A 12,544-nucleotide genomic window follows, 5' to 3' on the forward strand; every position below is an offset into this window, starting at 1 on the left:
GTTCTCTTATGCCATCATCCCTTTCTGCCCTCAATTGTTATCAATCCTACCTACAGCAATCTATCTTTAAAGTCCCCATATTTACTGTACAAGGCAGGAAACATTTAAAAGTAAAAAGGGGAACTAACTATAACTATGCTACAAAGACAGAGGTAAACCTGGTAGTCTCTAATCATCGATGTATTTGGTCACCCCATTTACCTTGGATTTGTCCCACTCTTTCCACTTACTGTTGTCACCTTTGTCCTAGTAGTTACTGATGTAGGAACCAAACTACTAAATATGCTATTAATATTAATGGTGTATGTGTTCTCCAATTAATTATACACAAAGGTCAGGTAATTGCCCAAAACACAATTTTCAGCACAGTATTTTCCAACAGCCTCATGTCTCAGATTCTTTCATGGTTTCTTACTATATACAAACATAAAAGATTTAACCTATGATCTCTGGTCCCAAGCAACATTCTCAAGTTAAAGCCATTAATCTTCTACTATTTTCCATATATGTGTAATATTATAAATCCAACCAGATCACGTTCCCCTAGTCATCTTTGTGCATAATCTCACTTTCTCCATTGCAAATGCTCCTCCTCAGTATGCTGTTCTACCGTCTCTCTTTCCAAATTCTACCTATTCCCATAAACTTCAACATAAATGTTACCTTCTCCAACAGCCATTAAATGTTGACACGTTATTGGAAATGAACCCTTTAAGTAAAACTACATTCAGCAGGTTCTCAGATTACATCATTGCCCTAAACACTGTTATAACATTGATTTTAAAAATTCGTTTCATTACACTCATTTTGTTTAAAATCAGTTTAAAACCAATCAACAACATTAAGTGAGAAGCTACTATATACATTCTTTCTGCCCTGAATTATAGTTTGTTTATTATCACCACTTCCAAAGCAAGCTCTATGGGACTAGAGCTTATTTCTTATTTATCACAGATTAACCCCCATGTAATACCTACCCTGATTCAAGATATTTACTAGAACTTATTTTTCAAATGGCTGGTATGAGAAGTCCTTAACTTTCTTCTCAAATTCCAAGTGTCTAAGTTCTACAGCAAAAGAAAGCAGCAGATGAAAGTCCGTCTATCACAGTCCAGGCAGAAATGCAACTAAATGCCCCCACTTTTATGTATTATCTAATCCTTAGGGCTTAATATTTATAAATAAAGTACCCAACAGTACAATTTTCAGATGTAATTTTGTTCCTCCCTAATTCATAAAAGGGGGAGGACCATGAAAAGTCGTGAGTTCCTCAGTCTTCCTTATTATTGTAGCTGCAATGCTGCCTAAAATTCTATCTTGGCATTATAGCAGTGAATGGTGCAGTATAATGTATAATAAGTAGAACTGCTGAGTGGGCTTTTACAAAGAATTAAAGAAAAAGGTAAGTGAAAACATCATGAAGAAAATGTTAATGTGCCACTGCTAACTTTTTAAAAACCCACTTTTTATAGTAGAATACACGAAAAAGATATTTGCATACTTGTGAGATGACGCCTATTAATTTGTACAAAGATTAATTTTAAAGACATGATAACATGATTTCATTGAAAGACACAGATAATTTATTAAAAACAAAAGTAACTAAGCTACTACTGGAAAGAATAAGAAATCTATTATAATAAATTTCTTTTTTTTGGAGTTGGAGTCTCACTCCGTCGCCCAGAATGGAGTGCAGTGGCATGCTCCTGGCCACCGCAGCCTCAACCTGCTGTGCTCTGGCAATCCTTCCGCCTCAGCCTTCCAAGAAGCCGGAATTACAGGTGTGCGCTACCACACCTGGCTAATTTTTATTTATTTATTTATTGTAGAGATGACGTCTCGCCAAGTGGCCCGGGCGGGTCTCAAACCCACGGGCTCAGGCAATCTACGCACCTTGGCCTCCCAAAGCACTGGGATTACAGGCTGAGTCACCGAGCCCAGTATAATAAATTTCTTAAAACTTGTTCACTAAAAACTTAACACTAAAATAAAAACTTAACAAAAGTTGTTTCAAATTTAAATCTATATATTAAAAAAAACCAGAAGTATTATGAATTATACACTATATACATTTAAAAAAAATAAAAAGCAGTAAATTTACTTCTAGTCACCTTCTCTAACTAGAAAGAAGTGATTCAGGTTTGAAAATGCCAGCAGATAAAAGAACAAGAATTAAAGATGAAAGAAGAGTTTTGTGCAGAGAGAACAGGTATGTGAAAACATGTCTGAACTGAACTGCTTCTTTTAGATAACAAAGCAGTCACTCATTAGCTAGTGAGAAAGTCGAAGAGAAGCATGATGGAAAAAATGCGTGTGTATGCCAGTGTGTGTGCATACACATGTGTTATTTGCAGGCCAGGATCCTAAAAACAGAGCAGAGACTACCACAAGAGGAGAATAAAAATTAGACAGCACACCTTCACTGGGGGGTGTTGGAGTGGGCGTCATATGATGCTGCTGTAGGTGATGGCCTACTATACAGGATCACAGTACACTATGGCAGACCACACTAATGCCTTTCAGAAGAGCACAGAATTTAGTTGGCAGAGCTGAAATTTGAACCCAGATGGTCTTACTCCAAGATAGGCTTCACTTGTGTCTTGGCCACTCCCCATCACTCGCCACTGTATTCTCTCAGAGAGCATGAAGCTCACACCTGTAATCCTAGAGGTAACAGAGTTCATTATAGAATTACTTTCCCATGAAAGTGATTAGTTCAACCTTACTGTCCTGGTTTTGACAATGAAATTTGGCAGTTTGTATCTGCCTCAACAAGGCTGAAAGTGTATGTTACCTCTTTACCAAATTTAAGTTTAGATAAGAAAACTTGCAGCTAAGTTTTATATACAGTCCAGAACCTCTGGAGTTTCTACTAGATTGGCTTCTGCTAGACCAATTTTTCTGAACTTTCTTCTTCTCTCAAGGACAACTGACCAAATATGGCAACCTGGAGTTGTTCACCTCAACTCTAGACATTTCACGAGGTATCCTGTAGAATCTTGATCAGGGACAAGCATCTCTACAAAGATGAAACACTAACATTTTCATTTGTAACCCAAGCAAACAACATAAAGTCCTAAAATATTTTACAAAGTAGAATTCAAATGATTATCTGGAATCTTATAACTTCTGATTCCCTAAGCATTTGCTCAATTTTTTAAAAATGGAAGTAAAATCAATCAAATCAATCAGAGTTGGGGTCCCACTATATTACCCAAGCTGGAGTGCAGTGGCACGATCACTCGACCTCCTGGGCTCAGGTGATCCTTCTGCTTCAGCGACCTAAGTAGCAGGGACCACAGGCATGCACCACCACAGTTAGTTATTTGATTTTTTTGTAGAGACAAGGTCTAACTACGTTGCCTAGGCTGATCACAAACTCCTGAGCTCAAGTAAGCTTCCTACCTTGGCCTCCCTAAGTGCTAGGATTACAGGTGTGAGCCATTGTGCCTGGCCTGAGGTAAAATTTATATGCAGTGATATCCCAAGATCTTTATTTTTGTTGAGTTGGAGTCTCACTCTGTCACCCAGGCTGCAGTGCAGTGGCATGCTCACGGCTACCCCAGCATTGACCTGGTGGGCTCAGGTGATCCTTCTGCCTCAGCCTTCCAAGTAGCTGGAAATACAGGCGTGTACTACCACGTCCGGCTAATTTTTTTTATTATAGAGATGAGGTCTCACTAAGATGCCCAGGCTGTTCTCGAACCCGTGGGGGCTCAGGCAATCATCTCACCTCAGCCTCCCAAAGTGCTAGGATTACAAGCTTGAGTCACCACGCCCGGCCTGGATTTTCATATAATTAAATAATATATACGTTTTTGAGCCCAGTTTCTTTCCCTCAGTATATTTATGAGTCATTCATATTGTTACATGTACCAGTAGTTCACTTGTTTCAACACCTGAGTAGTACACTATTTGTTTACCCATTCTTCTGCTAGACATTTGGCTGTTTCCAGATTCTGGATATATAGGCGAAGCCACTACAAAAATTATCATACAAGGTTTTTTTTTCTGGTGAATATAAGCCTTTATTTATCTTGGATAAATACCTATGAATTATTGGGTCATAAGGTAGATAAATATTCCTTTGTTTTTCTATGAAAAATACCACGTCAAGATTATTAAAACATTATGGATAACCCCTTTACTTTTAAAACATAAAATTTCAAAAACATAACAAACATCTGTTAATAGCTAAAACCCATGGCATCAGAAGTGCCTTGACAATTTGAAACTTTTTCAGATTTATAGAAAGATAATAAATCTAGATTATATAACACTCCTAAGCAGTGCTGGGGGAACACTCATATAATCCAATCTGTAACACACAGAAAACCTGCTCACACTACGTGGGATAAAGACACACTATAAACATACTTTTCTGAGCTTTTGAGGTTTTCAATTATAGATGACAAATTGTGGAGGTGTATAAATATATATTTTAATTTATGCATATACTAGAGTGAGATATAGGTACGTTATCAGCTGTGTTTAATAGCTCTGCTAAAGTGATAGAAATAGGTCATGTTTAATATTAACAGATATACTGTTCTACCTTTTTAGAAGTAGGTATCAGATCTTCATCATCTAAACAGGGATTACACTTCCTAACCAATCTGTGGTGTTGGTACTATATTATCCCTGAGAACCAGATATTTTAGGTAGCCTATCCAAAGTTATACAAGTTCATACAATGCAAAAATGACTCCCAACCCAGAGTAGCGGGTTCAAAGTTTAACCATGACATTATACCTTCTACAATCTTGTGATGCCTTTCAAAGACCTCATGCTAAAAGTTAAGAAAATCATGTTTATTTAGTGTTTTAAAATCTATAAAGTATACATTTTAAAAATGACAATTCAATTAATTGCCATAGAGCGACCCCGAGGAGTTGGATGAGGGAGAAGCTCCCTGTGTACAGCTCTTCTTCGGCTACGCACTTGCCAGAAACATGTTTCTAGGCTCCCAGCACCTCTACATTCAGCTTCACTGTGCAGCCCCCTTCTGCCCACAAGACCCCAAGCTCTAGCCAGCCAGTGTCCACTCTGCCGAGCTCCTGAGGTTCCTCTAATCAGTCAAGTGGCCCCAAGTCGGGGGTCTCAGCTCCACTGCTATTTAGACTTTCTTCTCTTTTATAACCCAGTCCTGGGGTAACAGCTGCTTCCTGCAGTTTCTAAATCTGTATTACAGCTTATCCCCTTTTCTCTTTTTTCAGCTCTTAACACCTGTTTAACCAATTCCTTTATTAACTCTCTCGGGTGAAATACCTAGTGTGGTTTCTGCTTTCCTGACTGTACAGAGGTTGGGTGGCTTCCATCACTGCTTCACACAATTTGAATTTCCTAGAGGGGCATTTATGATCATGCCAACTTCCTCTCCTCTTATGTCAACAACCTCATTTTCTGACAAAAGTCTATGAACACTATGTGCCAATCAGGGTGAACTGTTAACTATTTCCTTTAGATAAAGTTTTCCTGATTTCATACTCCTTCCTTTCCCCAGACTTCTATTTTCAGTAATTTAACAGAAGACTAATGAGCTATCGTGTAGATTCTGTGTTAAGTTCAACACAAGAGGCAGCATGCTCACAAATCCAAGACCATTAGAGAAATTCCCAGGATCATGACAGAAGCCCAATATTGAAAAGATGTATCAGAACTGCTACGCTTAACTGGAGAACATCAATCCCTGGGCAATCTTTTTCAAAGTGTCCTTAGTTAAAATGATGTGCCAAAAAAAAAAAGTTTCACTGACAAATTCAGTTGAAATGTTAAGACACACAATAAGGCAAAAAAGCTTTGCATACCTTTTTGCATGTCTCATTACACTATCTGACAGACTCCTACACTATATCTTAACTCCTAGCTTAGCATCAAAACTTTCCACAGATAAAGCAAGATAGGGTAGAGAGAAAGTATGAGACCCTTTATTTAATCAGAAAAGCTTAAGAAACATACACAGAATGCTACCTCCATTTAAAATATAAAAAATTGACAAAAATTTTCACCTTAGGACAATGTGTTCTGCCTTTCTTTGATAAGTTATAAATAATTCATTTAAAAGTAGTAATGATGTCAAGGGGGGAGAAAAACCAGATCTCAATAACAAGCATTTTTTTCTTCTAATGCTAAATACAGTATAATACAATTTGTGATTTTATTTTTTATAGTGAGCTTAATAGAAATGACAAGCTTCTGAAAGATTTATATAATCCACAATTCTGGCTATGTGCTTGCATTAGAAGAGATACATTATTATTTTACAGATTAAAAAAAAAACCTGTAAAGCTGATTCTATTTTAGGTGGATAGTATCAGATTATACGTCTGAGTTAGAAGGTGGGACATATAAATACAAATTGGGAGTTTAAGAGAGTTTTGTTCTCCAAGACTAGATAAAATGTAGGAACCTGAAAATAGTGATGATCTAAAAATCTCTTAGTTCTGAGAGGTGGAAGAGATAGGCAAAAGATAAGAAAAGTATACATGTAGTGGTTGTAGTGATAGGAAGGGAGCTTGGAGGCGGGTAGAACCTAAGATGTCATAATGAATACCTGAAAAAAAATTCTGAAAGTAAAACTATATTAAACTCACATATATTCAGAATGAACACTGAGATAAAAAGGGAAAACAAGCTCAGTAACTTATAACTGGTACTATGACAGAAGTCTGCACAGGTGTAGCAGAAGACCAAATGAAAAAGCATGGAAAGGAAATTACGAATCTTGATGACCTCAAAGAAGAGTAGAGGTAGAAGGCAACCTGGCACTCAAAGCAATTTTAAGTCACCACTGCTAGTTTCACTTATACTCAAACTATTTTTGGATGGAGTCATTGTGGTGACACCCAAGGCAATTACTTTTGTTCTTTCCCATCTTGACTGTTTTCTTTGTTGGTTCATCAGATATCTAAAGGCATACCTTCAGTGCAAATAACTGACTAAAACCTTAAACCTCAATGTTAGGCCAAGGTAGAACACAGTGAAGAAAGGAAAAATTATAAATGATAATCTACTAGAGTAACTTGTGACTGGCGTCTGAAGCGGGGAGAAGTCTGGTGGGACTGGAGCCCTCAATCTGTGGAATGTGATGCTATCTCCAGGTAGACAGCTTTGGTACAGGACTGAATTAGGGGACATCCAGTTCATATCCACTGGAGAATCTGGTATCAAAATGGATTGGTTGCTGGTAGGGGGAAATGCCTACACATTTTGGTGACCACAAATCACAGAAATATTTTGTGTACTGTAAAATAAATAACTTTTTTTCTATAACCTTATATCCATCAATTTGCAAACACTGGTATTTTTCTAACAGATGCGTTTTTGTGAGAAGAAATGGAATGGAATCAGTAGTCAATGAATTAGAGAATAGCATTCATATTGGCTGGTCACTACTGGTTAAAATTTCATCGATGTTACCAAAGCAAGCAGCCTTCTGTTAGGGTGATTGATGCTTTAAATATTAGGTTGATGCATAAGTTCTTAGCATTTGTTTTGGGCATGGCAGTACTCCAGTATTGGGAGTTTGTTGATCATTTGTCAGAGAGTGACAGTGTTGTGCTTGTAAATATGCTTTGTATTTTGTAGATCTGAAGAAAGTACTCTGAGCTAAAGAAGAGTCAAATGGGGAAAAAAAGAACACTTTCAACACATTCTTTTGAGTTTAACAGGATTCAAGGCAGCAGAGGCAGCTCGAAACATTTGTGCCATGTTCAGGGAGAATGTCACTGGGAAAGGCACAGCAAGAAAATGGTTCTGTCAATTCAAAGAGGGCTACTTTGACCTGCGTTCATGTTCAAGAAAACCATCGGGCTTTATAAAAACTTTTGCCACAGTGAAAAACCCTAGGAACTTATGCATCAACTCAATATTTTATATGACTATTTAAGAAACAATGTTAGTGGTGAAAAGAAAGGCAACTGCTCTGGCTCTAGAATTAAAAGTAACTCAACTCTGGATCTGCCTTGTTATAACCTGGTTGGTTTTGTGGTACTGAATATACAATCTTTCCAAAAATCTTTGATAACTGAAATTCATATAGGAAAATGAAACTTTGTTACTGTGTGCTATGGTTCAAATGTCCCTTCCAAAATTCATATGAAACTTCACCCTTATGTGACAGTATTGAGAGGTGGGGCCTTTAAGAGATGACTGGATCATGAGGGCAGATTAATGGGTTTTCAGGGGAGGACAACTGGTGGCTTCCTAAGAAGAGGCAGAGACCTGAGCGAACACATTAGCTTACTTAGCACCCTCACCAGTGGTCCCTGTGCTGCCTGAGGACACCACAGACATTCTACACCAGCAAGAAGACTCTCACCAGATGCTGCCCCTTGACCTTAGACTTCTAAGCTGTCATAACTTTAAGAAATAAATACCCAGTTTCTGGTATTCTGTTATACACAACAGAAATCAAACTAAGACACTGTAACTTTGAAACACTATTAATTTCCCATGAAAAATGTTTCATGGTATTGATTCCATGGTATTAAGAGCATACCTCTTTATTGCAGAACAGACTGCACAGTTTCACTTTGTATAGTAAATATACTACTAGGTTCTGGCATATACAAAACTAGTACTTTGTATAGTATATTACTATACAAAGGTTCCTGGCATAATTATACAACACTAACACTTTGTATAGTATACTACCAGGTTCCTGGCATATACAACACTAATACATAGTTGTTCACTGAATACAGATGCTTAAAACACCTGTTAGAACAGTAATGTGTGAGATTATAAAAGAATGCAACTTTTTAAGAATAACAAGGTGAAACGATCACTATTGCATATTAATAGATGCTCACTGTAAAACTACAGAAAAGTAAAGAGTACTGTGTAGTTTTTTAGGAAATAAGTTTTTCTATTTGGTCATCTTTTCCAGAAGTCTTCAACTATTCAAAGCAAGAACTCTTTCTCTTGTTTCTTTCCTGAGCTGTTTTCTCCTTTTTCCTATCCATGTCCAGCACATCCATCCCAGGACTGCTTAAGAAAATCAGATATTAAAAAGGATTGAATCTGCTCAAATTTCATCATTACCAGTCTCAAATGGGCCCTCAACCTTGCTGGTAATTCTTTCCATATGCCTCTGGTCAAAACTTTTGCACTTTGCTGGGCCACCTCCTCCAGGTGAAGGGGGACTCTCTCCACATGTGGCTACACCCTGTCCGCTACATATTTTCAGTTGGCAATGAAACTTACTCAAACTTTCCCATCTTAAAAAAAATAACTCCACAGTATATATCCCTCTTCAAGATGCTGCTTATCTTTCTCCTCACCTCTACAATCCCACTGTGCTTCCAGATACCCACTTGTTCAGTTCACTCCAAATCAGGGCTCATCCCTATCCTGCACTACCTCTGCAAAATACTTCTTCTCAAGGTTATTAGCAATCTAGTCTTGACAACAGCAAACCAAACTGGCCATAGAGCCTCTTTGTTTTCTTTGACCTTAGAGAGACGTTTCTGACAGTGCCAATAAGCTCTTAACATCTAACACTGCTCCCCCTCCCACCTTCCCTCCATCTCACTCTCCTGGTTTTCCTCCTACTTTTCCTTGGCATTCTGCGTCTCTAATATCTAGCCATTAAATTTTGTTGGAAAGGCTTAATGTCATCAGTCCTAGGGATTTTCTTCTCTCTTGGTAATTTCAAAGACTTAATCTTCAATTTCCATCCACAAACAGATAACTGGGCCTCTCATACTTGTTATATTCAATCCTGAACTCATATTTTTTGCTGCAAAAACCTAAATAGAGTCCACATTCCCCACCGACTGGCAGCACTATTCATCCAGTTACACAAGCCAGAATTCTGAAGTGACACAACATACCTTCTAGTCAATCAACCTTCACCAAGTTCAAATACTTATCTCCTAAATATCTGTCTATTCCATACAGTTCCTTCTAACTTCACTCCCATTCTCTGGATCACAGCTACCAACAGATGGAAAGAGATACATAACAGTTTTTCTTCAAAACATCTACACTGGCCTCTTTAGTAGCCAGAGTAATCTTGGCAAAATGAAAATAAACCTAGATACTTCTCCTTCTTACAACTCTTTAATAGTGTCCAGTGCTCTTCAGAAATACCCTAGGACTACCCCTTGGGTACCTCACCTCAACTTTCTCCCATTCTCTGTATTTTAGCCACACAGATCCTTCCATGCCTTAAACTGGTCATCCTCTTTTACTATATTTTTTAAAAAACAGCTTTATTGGCATAATTTATATGTCACAATATTCACCTGTTTAAAGTGTACAATTCAGTGGTTCTGGGTATACTTACACATGTGCACAATTATCATCATGCATTAAGCTCTTTATATATGTTAACTAACTTAGAACAGAAGAATCTAATGAGATGATGAAAACAGTTGAGGCACAAACAGGATAAGTGACTTGTGCAAGATTTTTACATTAGTGGGATTTTAGGTTCCATTATGACAACAAAAAGCAAGCAACATATGCTTTGTTAAAGAATTAACATTCTTTAATTAAAATTAATCATTCATTAATTCAACCAACATTTACTGATCACTTACTATGTACATGAAAGCCAGTGAGAGAGATCTAGTAAGATGAAATAGACTTTGTGCATGTCCCTGATATACCTACAATCAGGAGAAATAGGATACATAAATAAGTAAACAAAAATTCAGTTGAGCCAGATGCAGGGGCTCACGCCTGTAATCCCAGCACATTGGGAAGCTAAGGCAAGAGGACTGCCTGAGCCCACAGGTTTGAGACCAGCCTGGGCAACATGGCGAGGCCTCATCTCTTCAACAAATCCAAATATTAGCTGGGCGTGGAGGCACAAGCCTATAGTTCCAGCTACTTGGAAGACTGAAGCAGAAGGATTGTCTGAGTCGGGCAGGCCGAGGCTGAGGTGGCTGTGAGTGTGCCACTGCACTCCAGCCTGGGCAAGAATGAGACTCTGTTTCAAGAAAAAAAAAATTCAGTTGAAATAAGTAATGCATACTACTCTAATACTAGCATAGAACATATATCATGGAGGTATTGCTGGTGGATATCACCATAACACATTAATAATACATTATTAGACACTAATAATATACTCCGTAATACACTAAGTAAACAAGGGGGTCTGGGAACTGCAAGTTATTTTCATGGGTATAAGTGAAAAGAAATAACATGAAACAAAGCTAGAAAGGTAGGCACCCACTAGGTGAAGACAGGCTATGAATGCCATGCATTTTTACCATGTAGTGACAGAAAGCCACTGAAAACTTGAAACAAGGAGTAGGATGCTATTTATATATATTAAAACGAGCTCTGGTCACAAGTAGAAAATGAATAGGAGGAAATACCATGGGAAACAGACCTAGTTCAACTGTGACAACAGAAAAAAAACAGTCATGTGCTATTAGAAGGCAGAATCAGATAGAACTCAGTGATAATGTAGACGGGAAGGAATGGGTGCAGGGGAGAAACGGGTGAAACGACCTCTAGTCAACAAATATTCATACAGAGGAAACAAGGAAGGAATTGCTCTGTTAGGAGGGCAGGGAAGTGATTTTTATTTTTTAAATGTTAAAATTGAGATGCCTCCGTAGAGGTGTTGGACAGTTCATCTGGAGTTCCAGATTAGAGGCATACTGAAGCATAATCATCACTGCAGGGTAACTGGAGGCACGATATTGAATGAGACTGCCCAGGAAGAGCAAATTGGAGTTTAGAGACCACTCCAAAAAGTATCTAATTTTAGTGAGTGTGAGATGCTTTAAGTGATTGATCAAATCAGCAATTAAGAATGCAGTAATTTTGTTCTACTCTCGCATTACTAAATCTAACTCTTCCTTCATACTGAAGTCTTGGTTTCTGGCCTAATTAGCAGTTTCTCAACAGAAATCTGTGAAGTGAACTGCTTTTGTCAGTCATTTAATGTTTCTTTTAATCTCCCCAGGTATGCTATAATTCCACAAATGCTAAATTCAGTAATCAAAGTATTTTATTTAAACCAAAAACATATTACTATCCTCTGTAGGAGAATTCACAAAATACATTAGTATCACAAAGTAAGCTAATTCATGAATTTGTTAACTTGCTCAGAGATATTATATACCCACTATGAAGAGGGTTACCAAAAATAAGCTGATGCCATATTCAGTTTAAAAGCCTAACTAAATATATGGGCTTTGCAGCAACTTGAATGGATTTAGAGTTGATCATACTCAGTGATCTGTCACAGAAACAAAGAACACAGTACCATATGTTCTCACTCATAAGCGAACCTTGAACAATTATAATACTATAAGAAAGCGATTGGAAGTAGTGAGAAACTGTCAGGAGAGGGGGGGTGGGATTGGCAGTTGAGGGAAACTGCTAGGGGAGGGAGGGGCATACCTCATTAACAAGGGTACCTGCAAAATCAACATTTGTATACCTAAGCCTGAATTGTACCCCACATCTTTATAATTTGAAAAAAGCCTAACTAAAACCAATTCAATATATGCTGTCATATTTGATTATACATTAAAGGTTAAAATTTTTTTCCATACAGGCACTAAAGGTTAAGAAA

The 12,544-nt window shown here is 37.7% G+C and overlaps 1 protein-coding gene across 5 annotated transcripts in view; it reads right to left on the reverse strand.

The window, feature by feature from the left end:
• The window catches only part of QKI (QKI, KH domain containing RNA binding), a 127,185-nt gene that overhangs the window by 12,619 nt on the left and 102,022 nt on the right, over positions 1-12,544 (reverse strand). The window lies entirely within an intron of this gene.

Source organism: Carlito syrichta, unplaced genomic scaffold (assembly GCF_000164805.1).
Source record: "Carlito syrichta isolate Samal-C Ts95f unplaced genomic scaffold, Tarsius_syrichta-2.0.1 Scaffold314800, whole genome shotgun sequence".
NCBI lineage: Eukaryota > Metazoa > Chordata > Mammalia > Primates > Tarsiidae > Carlito > Carlito syrichta.